At 40.9% G+C, this 12,633-nt stretch overlaps 1 protein-coding gene across 3 annotated transcripts in view; it reads left to right on the top strand.

The window, feature by feature from the left end:
- Positions 1 to 12,633, top strand: part of tardbpa (TAR DNA binding protein a) — a 32,923-nt gene that overhangs the window by 14,118 nt on the left and 6,172 nt on the right. For 2 of the 3 annotated variants that reach the window (XR_013500550.1, XR_013500549.1), the window contains one exon: positions 2,475 to 6,271. The exons of the other annotated variant lie outside the window; for it this stretch is intronic. The gene's annotated coding sequence lies outside the window, so the exon portion shown is untranslated. Of the gene's footprint in view, positions 1 to 2,474; positions 6,272 to 12,633 lie in introns of those variants that run through there. 3 annotated transcript variants of the gene reach the window in all.

The following is a 12,633-nucleotide window of genomic DNA, read 5'->3' as shown; positions in this document are numbered from 1 at the left end:
AGTAAAATTTGATATTTTAATGGTTCCATATATCTGAACTGCTGTTCGGTGAAACAGCTGCTTAGAGTGGATAATGTCATAACAAACCTTTTGAACAATTGTGCTACCTGAAGACAACTTGAAGGCCAAACTTGCTGCTGGTATTTGAGGTAAGGTTCTTCAGGCTTATCCTCTCTGTTCCAGGTAAACCAAGATATCCTTCCGCCTCATCAATCTAAAAGCTTGCATGCAATGTGCCTCTTTTTAGCTTGATGAAAATTAGTTCTGTGGTATCATAATTACAATCCTTGTCATTCTCTCCACATTGTCCTTTTGATGGCAGTGTCAAAATAGACATTGTATTGCAAATGTTGCATAACAAATGATTTATCATCTGGTCCTATTGATACAAGTTTTGTGAAAAGAATACATTTTCTAACCTTGTCAACAGTCAATAACAATTCCACAGAACTAAATCAGTGCTAGCCTTCCCACAACCAGATCTTGCATTTTTCATCACCTACCATTAAGCCATTGTTTCATCCAATGGATTATTTTTAACCATTATTTTTGAGCTTGGGTGTTCTTTATAGGTCTTGAACTCGAAGTTCTTCAAGATAGAGTACATAATGAGGACTGTTGAGTTGCCATGAATCGCATTAAATTTGTGAAAACAATGCTGCTGCTCATTCTAAGGCGACTTGCATTTTTATGCGCAAAACATTGCTCGTTCTAGTTGCCAGATCAGTTATATAACTGGTTTATTTGACTTGAGTTAAGAGTAATGTAGGCCAGCCAAGAGGATTGGTGTACAAATTATTTTGGAATTTTATTCTGAATGTTGTAGTGCATTGCCTAAAATGTAAAGTAAAATCACTATTGGAAGGTTCCCTAACTTGTAGTTCCAGTCAAAGTTAATATTTCCCAGTGGAGGAAGATATTTGGACCTCATCTGATTTGTTCTCTGCAGTCAGCTCATAACCTTTAAAATGTCTTAAATGAGTTAGAAAAAGGCATTACGTCCCCTTTCTATTAATTAGAATAAAAAGCCTTAACATTCTTAGCATTGCTGTTTCTCAGATTGGAAGCTGATGACTATTCTTATTCTTCCCCAAATCATTTGATGCATTTTATATATCTAGAGGCAACAAAACTCCTATAGAATGAACATTTTTTAAATTTGGTCTTGTAGTATAGTTCCATATCTCAGAATTGCAATTCCCAAATGGTATATGGTAGAGAAAACTGAAATATGCTAGATATGGGTGCAAACGGGTGAGGCAAACCTATGCGCTGTGTATTTTTTTTGGTGACATACATTCTCCTTTATCATCACTTCCCATTTGTTCACTCAATTGTGGGTTTTTTGTTTTCATTCCATTATTCCTTTCCTTTATCCTCCTGCTGCATGATGCTTGTGCATTATTTGCTCTGATTCCGTTCCTTTGAAACCTGGACAATCAACCTCTCACTGCATCTTTTCTACTTTTGACATTACCTGATGTACTATGAATAGATCTGAAATTGACATGTCCTCTTAAGCATTGTTTTAAAGGTATATTAAAGTCAGCTATTTCACCTGTATTTTGTATTTCATAATTTTAAATAGTAGTGAGCAACCCTGGAAAATCCAGTTCTTGCCGGTACATGAAAATGGCACATTGTCTATTGTCTCCAATTCTTAAAATTTATTAGAACATCACATTGTAGAAGACAATTCAGTTCCTATGCAAAAGGATTTTCTGCCCTTTATGAAAGTTTTCACGCCAAACTGGGAGGGAATGTTTCATGCTCCTTGGTTGCCCCATATCTTATTCAAAGGGACCCATCGAGTTTAGAACCTATTTTTCTTTTGAACTACATACTGCTGAGACAATGAGTGACCCTGAAAAAGAATAAACGTTTGACTTTCCCTCTTTCTATATTTGAGTTTGTCTAGTTATCTGTTAACAAGCTCATGCTTTTTTGTTCCCCATCAATGGCTTTGGGTTGGCCATGTCCATGCCGGCTCTGCAAGAGCAACTTGGCCAGTCCCACCCCTGCTTTTCTCACTAGCCCTACAAACTTATTTGTTCTTCTCTTCTCTAGCCCTACAAACTTTTCTCTCTCTTCCCCACTACATCCTCGGGCAGTAAGTTCCAGACCCGAACAACTTTTTCTTTTAACAAAATACCTCCTTTGCTTCTCTCTCCAGTCGTCTTAAACTAATATCCTGCCAATGGAAATGGTGCTTTCTATCTATTTTCCAGGTCCCTTGTGATTTTGGACATTTCGGTCAAATCGCTCAACCTCCACGGTTAAATGCACATGAGTTTTATTTGCCAAGTAATACAGATAAAGTTGGAGTTAATTGTCCTCTGTCAGTATATATATATATATATATATATATATATATACATACATATATATATATGTGGAAGTTTTGAAAGCCATCTTGTTCCTGGCATGCATTATTCACCCTGTCTTTGTTCTCTTATGCCCTAATCTTTGTCCAGCTTCCAACAAGATCTCTTGAAACCACATAATCCAAAAGATAATTTGCAGAAGATTTCTTTGCTCGAAGGTGCTGCTATTTGACTCTGGAACTGCAATTTCAATCCCTAAATGTGCTTTCAATTTGCATCTAGACTTCCTGATCTGTTACTGATGCAGTTGATGCTTTGCATACACAATGAGAAGCTGATAAAACACAATGTAGAGAGTTGCTGGTGAAAGTACAAAGTGCAATGCAAACATTTTCACACCTTTTGCTGCTTCAACTAGGAAAGCCAAGTCCATTTGATCTTTACGAAAGGATGTGTGCTAGTCAATTTAACAATTTCTTTACGGTGCATTTCTTCCCCATGCATCCCATGGAAAAGTATGACATGAAGCATTGAGACCTGTTCAAGGTGGACTTGTTGCACTTCACCAGAGCTGAAACCCATGTATTTGTCGGTTAATTGGTGCCCACTCCAGGACCAATGTGAAACTTTACAGAGAAGAAACATGAGAGGACTGGGAGAAGCAGATAGTGGCGTATTGGACAATATTTGCTAATGAACCTGATCGAGTTAAGAATTATACTAAGTAGAGTTCATAATGCATAATCTCATTTGCACAAGCTGGAAGTCGCATTCGCTCACGTTTCTGTTTGCAGACAGAAGGAACATGTCCACACATGTCTCAACTTTTTTCTTTAGCTGAAAAAGGAAGCAACAGCAATTCCCCAGGGGATTGACCAGTCGAGTTTGAATTTGAACAAAGTTGAGCAGTTAATATTACATGCATTCTCCATGACCGTGCAAGGTGAAAAACTTTGAATGCATGTCTTCAGCAGGAAGTAAAGAATAGTTAAGAAATAGGAATCAGCTGCTTTGCATTTGCCCACCTGATATGTTTGGAGTGCAAATGCATAAGGCATAAAGTTGGTAAGATGCATGCAAAAGTCATTGCATGGGACAATGATATAGTTGCAGTAGCAGGCCTGACTTCAGAGGATTGGGAATTTCTGTCTCCAGGAAATTCTAGAAGAAAAGCGAGAGAAATAATGTAGTTAGGGGACTAATGGCAGTGGTGGGAATTTAGAAACAATTGAGCTATTGTTTGAATGTGCACAGTTGGATAGCAAGTGATACAAGTGCTGGAGGAGAAAGGTAGAGCAAGATGCAAGAATTAGTGGTAATGTGTGATTATGGTTGCCCTAATAGATATTCAATGAAATGGTGCCAGTTCTAGCTATAGGCAACGCATGCTTCAAAGAACAAAGTAAATTACAGCACAGGAACAGGTCCTTCGGCCCTCCAAGCCTGCACCGACCATGCTGTCCAACTTAACTAAAATCTCCTACCCTTACAGGGACCATATCTATTTATTCCCATCCTATTCATGTACTTGTCAAGACACCCCTTAAAAGTTACTACCGTATCCACTTCCACTACCTCCCCCGGCAACAAGTTCCAGGCACCCACTACTGTGTAAAAAAAAAAATCTGCCTTGTACATCTCCTTTTAAACCTTGCACCTTAAACCTTCCACCCTGGGAAAAAATCAGGTCTCCCCTCAACCTCCGTTGCTTCATTGGGTAAGCATTTGGGTAACTTATCAGGTTTAGAATAGATCTGGAATGGCAGAATCAAGCATGAAAATAGTCCTAAATATGCCTTCTAAATAGTCCTTTACTAAATATAGTGAGTTGAAATGGGATCTGGCCAAGGTGAGTTGGATTCAAAATTGATCGCACCAGTAATAGAACACAGGCCTTCAAGACACACATGATTTGGTTACAGAGTGTAGACACTACTATATAGAGCAAAATAAGAGACATCCAAACCAGATCTTCAAATAACTAGAGATTAAAATGAGGCAAAATAGCTTATTTGAGAATTTCAAGATCAACGTAGTAGAGAACCAAATTCATATACAAAGGAAGTATGAAGGAATTCTAGCCAACACAATTGGGTACCAAAAAGATCATGAGTGAAGGGTGTGGCTGAGGTATTTGATTTGTACATTAGAGAAAAGGATGCTGTCAATGGAGCAGTGATGATGGGATGAAGATACTGGAGTATTCTAGTAGAGACAGTCCAAAGAGATGCAGGTTGAGGAACGCAGGGCAGAAAGCGAATAGGTTTTGGCCATGATCTTCTAACTCCACCTGGATATTGGGAGTGATTCTGCAGGACGTGGATCTGAAATGTTATACCTTTCTTAAATAGGGCGAGGGGAAAATCTGGCAACTTCTGGCTCAAGTCATCTTGATGTCAGTGTTAGTGACTTAAGGGGCAATAATCCAGGACATTTGGAAAAATATGGACTAATAGAAACCCTACAGTATAGAAAGAGGCCATTTGGCCCATCGAGTCTGCACCGACCACAATCCAACCCAGACCCTACCCCCATATCCCTACATATTTTATCCGTCTAATCTACGCATCCCAGGACACTAAGGGGCAATTTTTAGCATAGCCAATCAACCTAACCCGCACATCTTTGGACTGTGGGAGGAAACCGGAGCACCCGGAGGAAACCCACGCAGACACAAGGAGAATGTGCAAACTCCACACAGACAGTGACCCAAGCCGGGAATCGAACCCAGGTCCCTGGAGCTGTGAAGCAGCAGTGCTAACCACTGTGCTACCGTGCCGCCCGTATGAAATGTATGAAAGTCATATAAAGGCAAATTGTATGAGCTCATTCTTTGAAGTAACAGTTGATGAGGGTAGTGAAACAGGACTATGGGATAAGATTAGATAGTGTCAACTAGAACTATCCAATTAATTTCACTGAGTTGTGGTCTAACTCTCAGACAATTGTGATTTTATAAACTGGTTTTAGAACAGCACAGAACAGGCCCTTCGGCCCACGATGTTGTGCCGAGCTTTGTCTGAAACCCAAATCAAGCTAATTCCTCCCTATAATCCCGAAGTACTCCCAAGTTTTGGTCTAGAAAAATCACAGATCCCTGAAGTGATGTATACGGTTCTCTGTTTACAGTTTATATTTCTCATTTTGCTCCAGAACTTCTGTGGCTTGGTTATAAGTTTCTGAAAGCTAGTCAACTTTTTGTACCACTATTAAATGGTGGCAGTAGGCTTTTTAGCTGCTTGGTCCTGGACTTAGGAGCAGGAATAGGCCATTTGGTGCTTCAAGCCTGTTCTGCCATTCCATTAAGATCGAAGCTGAAATATATCTCATGCCCACTTTGGAGTCAGTTCACAATTTAACACCCAAATTAGACTGTCATTAATGTTCATGCTCAAGATGGTTCTTCTTTACAACCGGCTCTTTCAGTTTAGTGGTGCCTTTTCTAATAGGACATCATGATGCCTTGGCTGATGGAAGATGTACAAATTTAGAGAAGGGGAAGGAAAAGTTTTTTTTTTATATACTCATTGGTTTTCTCAAACCTTCTCCTTTGCTGACTAGGAGCAGACTAAAGAAATGTCGTGCTATGATCAGGAGCAAAGAGGGGCCTAAGAACTTAAAAGTTGACACTCGTTATGACCCTTCCACAACCTCTTGTATGCCATACTGGAGATTGGAGATTTGCTGCATGAAGTACAGCCATTATGATCACAGTCTTGCTTGACGACCAGTTTTCAGATCATATTTGTGTAACATAGAAGAGACATGATCTATCCATGACAGTTGTACGAAATGGTTATGGAAGGGGAAACTTCATAGTTCAATAGTGATATGATTCACAAATCACTTGTCTGATTTTGTTTTTTCTTTCAAGTTGCTAGTGAGCAGCACATAGACATTAACCTTTCAGTCAAATTTTAAAATAAAGCTCGACTTCTACCCATGTAGGCACTTGCTTTCAGTGGCATTCAATATTTCTGCATGTCGACGGAATCAGAAGCACATATCTTGTGACTCAGGAACTAAGCTATTTCTGACTAGTGCAAGCAGATGAGGGAAAATGAGTGGATACATTTTTTCCAGACTGCATGTGCACATTCTTCCATCTTCAATTAAATGAGCAATAATGATTGTGCTGAAGGTTAAAAAATGGAACAATTTGCTACATAACTTGCTGATTGTTTTGAGACATTGAACCAGAGACCAGCAAACCCCCTAGGTTTACCCTTGAGCTCTAACGAGTGGTTGACAGTAAAATGAGTGGATAGAGAATTGAAATTAGACTGATCCGGAAAGATGCTGACTCCTGGATACTATCCAGTCAAAGTTGACCTTTGAACATCTGATGTAGCTGGGTTTAGGCTTGTCTTTGTTGTAGGGGGAAGAATGTCAAAAATGAGTCAGCAGTACTTTGCAGGGACAGACTTTTTAAGACACAAGAACAAGAATAGTTCTTCCCTGCTGCTGTCAGACTTTTGAATAGACTTTACCTTGCATTAATTGACCTTTTATCTACACCTAACTATGACTGTAACACTACATTCTGCATTCTCTCGTTTCCTTTTCTATGAACGGTATGCTTTGTATAGCGTTCAAGAAACAATACTTTTCACTGTTAATACATGTTACAATAGTCAAATTTTCAAGGCAAGGTGATGATTTTAAGATGGGCCACAGGATAGGCAGAGCAAGGAATATAAATATGCTGATGCAGTATCCACGTACTGTTGTACATTTTGAAAAAAATGGAGGGAGTTTTACTTGTAACTATTCTAGATAAAGAGTATTTTCCTTTCCAAGCAATTATCTGTTAGTATGTATTCAGTATAGAGTGGTTCAATTTCTGACAATCCAATGCATTTAAAGAAGGATACTATCCTATATTAACTGTATTGTGACCATCCCTTGACAACTAGGCATTTATTGACTAGTTTGAAAGAAACTACATACAACTTCACAGGAAGTCCTAGCAAAATTTGAAGTCAGTGGGAATCTGGGAAAGCTCAAAACTGGTTTGTCATACCCAATGTAGGATGATGTTATGATTGTTGCATGCCAAACAACTCAGTCTGAGGACATCACTGCAGAAATTCCTCTGGATAGCTTCCTAGACCCAACCATCTTCTGCTGCTTCATCAATTACGTTCCCTCCATCAAAAGTTCAGCAATAGGGATCTTCATTGTGCAATGTTCCATATCATTCACATCTGTATAGATACTGAAGCAGTCTGTCCACAAGCAGCAAAATGTGGATAACATTAAGGCATTGACTAATGCTATTGCTGATTTCCCCACTATCAACAGTGTGGGGGTCACCATTGAAATGGAGAAGCCATATAAATATTGTAGCTATTAGTGGGTGAGAGGCTAGGAATGTTGCAATAATTAACACACTTCCTACGCAAGTAAGAAATGTGATCAAGTACTCTCCACTTACCTTTTGAGTATGGCCCAACAACAAAGCTCATCCATCAGGATAAAGCATTTGATTGTGAACTCCTCCACCACCTTAAACATTCACTCCATCACTGACATCAGTGACTACTGTCTACCATATACTCAATGCACTGCATGAACCCATCAAGACTTCAGCAAGATCTTTGAAACTTACGACCTCTGCCACCTAGATGAAAAAGAGCAGCAGAGGCAGGGGAACACCACATGAAAGACTCCCTCCAAACCACGCTGTCCTGACTTGGATATATATCCTTGTTCTGTTACTGGATCAAAATCCTAGAACTCCCAACTGCATCGTGGATGTATGTGCACCAGATCGACTGCTAAGGTTCACTAAGATGGCTCACCATCAGCTCAAGGGCAATGTGGGATTGGCAACAAATACTGGACTTACCAGATATGTCCCACATTTCATAAATTTAGAAAATGTATTTGCTTCATGTGAGGCACTTGCTCCTAATGGGCAACAATTGCTCTTTCAGTATCTTCTGTAAGTACTCACTACATGTAGCAAATCCAATTTGAGTGCATGTTTAAACATGCAGAAATTGCTCACAATAATTGGACAGTACTGTTGCATGCACTCCTGTGCCTTGGATGCTGAGGCCAATTGTACTTCCTGTCACTGACTGACACCTCTGGAGTTCTTCCCACTCCATGGTTCTGAACTTCATTGTTCTTTCCTCCTACCCCAATTCCGCAAGGGAACACACCCCCTTCCCAAGATGCAGGTACAGAGCTTCCATGGTGGATGTATTATTGCAGCCTGTTCCTGTCCCATAGAACTTATTCCTCAACTCCTTTTCTCTTGTCTTGTTGCATCAAACCTGTATCGGCAACTCATCCAAAACCCTTTTAACAACTCAAGTTTACTGCCCCTATTCCTTTTCACAATAGACACCCAATCCTTCTGCACCTCCATTCTCCAGAATGGTGTGCCAGGCCCTTTGACTAGAAGAGCATTAGAACCCCCCCCCTCCACCTTGCTGAAATTGTACTGACATTTCCTTTGATTCACTCATTTCCTCCAAAGAAATGGCAGTATGGGAAGAGAAATGGGACCTAGTTGCACCTGACTTTTTTGTGTGGAATGTGTGGCAGATTTCTTCAGTCCCCATCTTCACATTTGTTCTTTCTCTGGTACAATGAAATCTGTGTTGGTACCATTCCCCGATGCAAATACTTCCTAATGTTAACTCAAGGTAGAAAATGCAATCGATATTGCTTCCAATTTCCACCCCTCCACTTTCTTCATGGTACATCACTAATTCATTCCTTGGATGACATTTCCATGGATAGATGATTCAAATGTGTCTACTGTTAAGTCCAACTACCCCCACAGCTACTTCAATTAGCTTAACGTCTGTAGTTGGGAAAATGCTGGAATCCATCATTAAAGAAGAAATAGCAGGCCATCTGGATAAGAATGGTTCGATTAAGCAGACGCAGCATGGATTCATGAGGGGAAAGTCGTGCTTGACGAACTTGTTGGATTTTTATGAAGATGTGACTAGTGCGGTTGACGGAGGGGAACCGGTGGATGCAGTGTTTTTGGATTTCCAAAATGCGTTTGATAAGGTGCCTCACAAAAGGTTGCTGAAGAAGATTGGGTCACACGGAGTTGGGGGTAGGGTGTTAGCGTGGATTGGGGATTGGCTATCCAACAGGAAGCAGAGAGTCGGAATAAATGGGTGCTTTTCTGGTTGGCAGATGGTAACTAGTGGCGTGCCGCAGGGATCGGTACTGGGGCCTCAACTATTTACCATTTATATAGACGATCTGGAGGAGGGGACTGAGTGTAGGGGAACAAAGTTTGCAGACGACACAAAGATAAGTGGAAAAGTGAATCGTGTGGAGGGCGTAGAAGGTCTGCAGAGAGATTTGGACAGGCTGAGTGAGTGGGCGAGGATCTGGCAGATGGAGTATAACGTTGACAAATGCGCGGTTATTCACTTTGGAAGAAATAATAGCAAATTGGATTATTATCTAAATGGAAAGAAATTACAACATGCTGCTGTGCAGAGGGACCTGGGGGTCCTTGTGCATGAGACGCAAAAACCCAGTCTGCAGGTACAACAGGTGATCAAAAAGGCAAATGGGATGTTGGCCTATATCGCAAGGGGAATAGAATATAAAAGCAGAGATGTCTTGCTGCATCTGTACAGGGCATTGGTGAGGCCGCAGCTGGAATACTGTGCAGTATTGGTCCCCTTATTTGCGGAAGGATATATTGGCCTTGGAGGGAGTGCAGAGAAGGTTCACCAGGTTGATACCAGAGATGAGGGGTGTTGATTATGAGGAGAGACTGGGCAGATTGGGTTTGTATTCGTTGGAATTTAGAAGGCTGAGAGGGGGATCTTATAGAGACCTATAAGATAATGAAGGAGGTGGAGAGATTCTTTCCACTTAGAAAGGAAACTAGAACGAGAGGGCACAGCCTCAAAATAAAGGGGGGTCGGTTTAGGACAGAGTTGAGGAGGAACTTCTTCTCACAGAGGGTGGTGAATCTCTGGAATTCTCTGCCCACTGAAGTGGTGGAGGCTACCTTGTTGAATATGTTTAAATCACGGGTAGATGGATTCCTGATCGGTAAGGGAATTAGGGGTTATGGGGATCAGGCGGGTAAGTGGAACTGATCCACTTCAGATCAGCCATGATCTTATTGAATGGCGGGGCAGGCTCGAGGGGCTAGATGGCCTACTCCTGCTCCTAATTCTTATGTTCTTAATCACATTTCATTCTTTGTTTCCTGACTATTCCAAAGTTTCCCTGTCTCCATTGCGTCTGGTCTGACCATGCTTCCTTCAATATGTCTTCCTTTTTCTTCAACCTACAATTCCCTCCACAGTGGTTGACAGACACCTCTGCCTGGTCCAAGTTCCTGTCATCCTTCCTGCTCTCTCCCAGAAGCATGAGGGTAGCGTCTACTTAACCTATACCATCCATTCCACCAACCTCCACATTCGCTACCAAACATATCTTGCCCTTTCAGATTTTCAAAGGAACTGCCTCAGTGACACCAAGCCAACACCTGTTCCCCTTCTTCCAGCAACTTCATATGCAAGTAGTTGTATCTTATAGTTGTAGTGCCCACCTTTTCAACATCATTCCCACTGTCCTGAGAGAAACGTCAATTCTTACAACTTGGTATACTGTATTTGTTGCTCACGGTGCAACAGTCTCCTCTGCATTGGACAGTTTGGTGTGGATACTTTTGCTGAATGCCTCCATTTAATCCGCATGCATGACTGAGCTCCATGCAACTCCCACTCTGTCTTTCTTCATCCTCTTACATAGTTCCATTGAGAGTGAATGCAAGTTTGAAGAACAGCACCTCTTTTAGGTAGGCATTTCACCACCACCTTGTCTTGGCATTAAGTTCAAAACATAATTATTTGCACTTTTTCAGGTAATACTGACCAGTGGTAGATTTGCTGGCACCATTTAGATCCCTCCAGACCCATCTTTTAATTCGTTATCATTCCATTATCACCCATTTGGTCTTGCCCCATCATTTCACTAGTTAATCACTCCCATCCATCCATGCTGTCAAAGACCTATCCTTATGTTCTTGCTCTCCTGTCTCTCCTCCCCCCGCCCCAGCTCTTTTCTCTTAGCTCTGCACTTGCTTAGTAAAATTGCTAAATTCTCCAGTTGTGATGAAACATCAACAATCTGAAATGCTAACTATGTTTCTCTCTCCACAGATCTGCCTGACTTGCTGAATATTTCTGGCTTCTATTTATAATTTTTAGTATCAGCAGTGCTTTTGCAGATTTGTAATTGATCTACTTCTGTTCCAGCTGGGATCAGCTAATTCAGGACAGACTGATTTTAAGCTGGGACTGTTACCTTAGTTCCATGCTGGGCACTGCAAATTAGGGCATTAAAGAATCTTGGAAGTTGATGCTTAATTTTTGTCCTTAGAAATAGCATAGTTTGCAGATGTATTACAAATCCATGGCAGCACGTTGGCATAGTGGTTAGCACTGCTGCATCACAGTGCCAGGGACCCGGGTTCAATTCCTGCCTTGGGTGACTGTGGAGTTTGCACGTTCTCCCCTTGTCTGCGTGGGTTTCCTCCGGGTGCTCCGGTTTCCTCCCACAGTCCAAAAATGTGCAGGTTAGGTTGATTGGCCCTGCTAAATTGTCCCTTGGTGTCATTTGTCAGGGGGATTAGCAGGGTAAATACATGAGGTTATGAGGACAGGGCCTGGGTGGGATTGTTGTTGGTGCAGGCTCAATGGGCCAAATGGCTTCCTTCTGAATGATAGGAATTATATGATTCTACAATTCAAAATGTTTGCAATTGTCTGCCTTGAAGCACATTGAACGTTGTGCTATTTGATAAGTTAACAGCTTGGATTTTGCATTACGAATAACAAAGAGGCTAACAGCATAGTTAGACATACACGTAAGACCATAATAACGGAGAAGTTATTATGGAGTAAGCTGGGCAATGACTTAGAATCTGCATATACGCAGTAGAGTGCAAATTAAGTTGATGTCTGAATTGGTCGGCGACACCACAAGTTGTAATACATCACCAAGAAACTTGGCATTGAAATACACAAGAGCATGAAGTTGCAGTACTTAGTGACTAGGTATCCACTAAATAAGTTGGAGCTTTCCATTCACGTGTACATGAATTATTTTTACATTGTGATGGTGTTAATTAGTGTCAAACAATCTCTCTGCTGCTGAAAACCTACTTTTACAAATGCAGAGTCTCATTCCTACAAGTTTCATTTATTCTTGGAGATCTTTTAAAAGATTATTAAATATTTTTTTCTTTTAATTTTCTCAATGCTGGCTTTTCTCTCTTTTTGTATATCGTTTTACATTGAATCAT

Source organism: Mustelus asterias, chromosome 22 (genome assembly GCF_964213995.1).
Source record: "Mustelus asterias chromosome 22, sMusAst1.hap1.1, whole genome shotgun sequence".
NCBI classification, from domain to species: Eukaryota; Metazoa; Chordata; class Chondrichthyes; order Carcharhiniformes; family Triakidae; genus Mustelus; species Mustelus asterias.
This window is presented reverse-complemented; position numbering and strand designations above follow the sequence as displayed.